The sequence below is a fragment of the Phoenix dactylifera genome, chromosome 7 (genome assembly GCF_051530095.1).
Source record: "Phoenix dactylifera cultivar Ajwa chromosome 7, Ajwa_hap1_PhDact_Kaust_v1.1, whole genome shotgun sequence".
Taxonomy (NCBI): domain Eukaryota; kingdom Viridiplantae; phylum Streptophyta; class Magnoliopsida; order Arecales; family Arecaceae; genus Phoenix; species Phoenix dactylifera.
This window is the reverse complement of record NC_143196.1, coordinates 16426651-16430048: the sequence shown is the minus strand read 5'-3', so window position 1 is coordinate 16430048 and position 3398 is coordinate 16426651.

Here is a 3398-nt window from a genome sequence, read left to right as displayed (position 1 = left end):
CTTAGGTTATTCTACAACTAGTAAAGCCTATAGAGTATTTAATAAAAGAACCTTAGTCATAGAAGAATCTATACATGTAGTATTTGATGACTCTAGTGACATCTCCTCTAGTAAGAAAGTTAATTTTGATGATGATGTTGAAATACTTGAGGAAAAGATAGATGAGATGGGATTACAAGATGATAATCAAAAGTTGATTGAAGGAGAATCATCAAGCCAAGAGGCTATTGTGGATCATGGGCTAACAAAAGCTTGGAGGTATGCTCACGGGCATCCTAAGGAACTCATTCTAGATGATCCATCTCAACCGGTTAGGACTAGAGCTTCACTTAGAAATCTAAATAACCATCTAGCTTTTGTTTCACACTTTGAGCCCAAACATATAGAAGAAGCCGAAAATGATGTAAATTGGATAAATGCAATGCAAGAAGAACTAAACCAATTTACTAGAAACAAAGTGTGAGATCTAGTAGAGAGACCTTCTAAATATCCAATTATAGGTACAAAATGGATATATAAAAATAAGCTAGATGAAAATGGAATTGTTATAAGGAATAAGGCTAGACTAGTGGCAAAGGGTTATAATCAAGAAGAAGGCATAGATTTTGATGAAACCTTTGCTCCCGTAGCTAGACTTGAGGCTATTAGACTATTATTAGCATATGCATACTCTAAGGATTTCAAACTATTTCAAATGGATGTAAAAAGTGCATTTTTAAATGGGTATATTAATGAGGAAGTGTATGTAGAACAACCTCCTGGTTTTGAAAATCATCAATACCCTAATCATGTGTATAAACTGAACAAAGCACTTTATGGATTAAAACAAGCTCCTAGAGCATGGTATGAGAGACTTAGTAAATTCCTATTAGAACATGAATTCTCTAGAGGAAATGTAGACACAACATTATTTCTGAAAAAGCAAAATAAGGAGATGCTATTAGTACAGATTTATGTTGATGATATTATTTTCGGTGCTACTAACAATCGCCTCTGCGAAGAGTTTGCTGATTTGATGCAGAGTGAGTTTGAGATGAGCATGATGGGAGAGCTGAACTACTTCCTCGGGCTTCAAATCAAACAATCTGAAGGAGGCATCTTCATCAATCAAGCAAAATATGTCAAGGAGATGCTCAAGAAGTTTGATATGGAAGGAAACAAATCAATCAGCACCCCCATGAGCTCATCATGCAAATTAGATCAAGATGAATCAGGTAAATCTGTAGATCAAAAACTTTATAGAGGTATGATAGGATCTTTATTATATCTTACTGCAAGTAGACCTGATATTATGTTTAGTGTTTGCATGTGTGCTAGATATCAGGCTAATCCTAAAGAATCACACCTAGCTGCAGTTAAGAGAATTTTTAAATACTTAATAGGAACTAAGAACATAGGGCTATGGTACTCTAAAGAATCTAGCCTAAACTTAATAGGGTACACAGACTCAGACTTCGCTGGATGTAAGCTTGATAGAAAAAGTACCAGCGGGTCGTGTCAGTTTCTAGGAGAAAACCTAATCTCATGGTTTAGCAAGAAACAAAACTCGGTTGCATTATCCACTACAGAAGCTGAATATGTGGCAGCCGAGAGTTGTTGTGCTCAAATCTTGTGGATTAAACAACAATTAGAAGATTATGGCATTAAACAAGATAAAATCCCCATTAATTATGATAATACAAGTGCCATAAATCTAACTAAAAATCCAATTCAACATTCAAGAACTAAACACATTGAGATAAGACATCACTTCATAAGAGATCATGTATTGAATGGTGATGTGTCACTCCAATTTGTTTGTACTGATAATCAATTAGCAGATATTTTTACAAAACCCCTAAGTGAAGAGAGGTTTAGCGTGCTTAGGAGGGGATTAGGAGTGATTGATCCATCCTAGTGGGAGTTTCCACTAGATTAATTGATTTTGATGATTAGAATGCGGTTAAAATAGATTTTACATTCAATGATCATCAAATCAGATCCCAATTAGGTGATTTTCCCTCATTTGGCACGGTTATAGCATGACTTTTAGGTGCGTGCCAAGGTTAGAGACGACTCGAGTAAGTTTCAGAGCCGGCTCCTAAGGGGGAGTCGACTCGCGCATTTGCGGGAGTCGACTCGCAAAGATGGCAGCTGAGGGGGAGTCGACTCGCACATTGTCGGGAGTCGACTCGAAGTCTACAGGCGCATAAGGAGAGTCGACTCGCGCATATTCTGGAGTCGACTCGAGGTCGAGTCGACGCGCGACTCAGGGGAGTAGACTCGCAGTCGGGATCCGACTTTTTAACCCTAGGTTTGTCGTTTCGCAAACACTTCTCTTTCAAGCCGCCACTGTTCAAAAAGCCCTAGAGCCGACTCCTAGGTCTTCCCCGATCGTCTCCAACCTCTGTTCGGTCGATTTTTCACCGGTTCTTAGGGTTTTCGTCCGTTCCTAGGTCGTCTCCGGTCCGTCCCGAGTCTCCTCCGTCGACCTTTCTCCGTCCTTTAGGTGTTTCTTCCCGTTTAGGTCAAGATGCCTCGTAAGACCGTGGTTAGGAAGAGGTCCCGTCCCGAGGCCGGTCCCGAGCGGCGCTCCAAGGCGCGGCACGATCCTGCGAGGCAACCACCTCCGGCTCGTTCCCCGCCTAGGGCGGTTCCCGCGAGGCCATTGGCCGGGAAGGTCGTCTCCACCGGGAGGTATGTCGATTTCGACTTCCTCTCCCGGGAAGGGTTCACCATAGGTGATAGGCTTAGAGCCCAGGGCTTAGAGTTCTTCCTTACATTGGACCTCCCCACATATCCAGGGCTCGTTAGAGAGTTTTACGGTACCGTCCATCGGGGAGATGGGGGTATCGAGGGCACAGTAGCCGGTGTCCCTGTGTTTGTCACGGAGGATCTTATTGGCCACATCCTCCACCTTCCACTAGTAGGGGTGGCTCCCGCACACCCTGAGGATAGAGTTGAGGCCCTTACGGTCGTCTTAGGGCATCCACCTCAGTCCCCCCTAGACGAGGTATCTGCTAGCTCACTTCCTGTTGAAGTGAGAATCCTTTTGAGTATTCTGTCCAGGTCTGTCTTCCCTAAGACAGGAAGATTTGATTTTGTAAATGAGAGGGACCTAGCTATTATGTCTTACATTCTTCAGGACACCCCGGTCAACTTCCCCAAACTCATATATAGGTATATGTGTGAGCCCCTAGATAGACCTAGGCTCACCCTCCCATACGGCATGATTTTTACTCTTCTCTTTAGGGAGTACGAGATTCCCATTCCTGAGAGGGAACCCTCTCGTGCATTGCGATGGACAGATCGCTTGTGTACGAGGACCATGCACAGGATGGGGTTTCGGAAGAGAGAGGGGGTATGGGTTAGGAAGTCTACCCTCACCGCTCAGACCACCAGACCTTCACCCAGTCCTG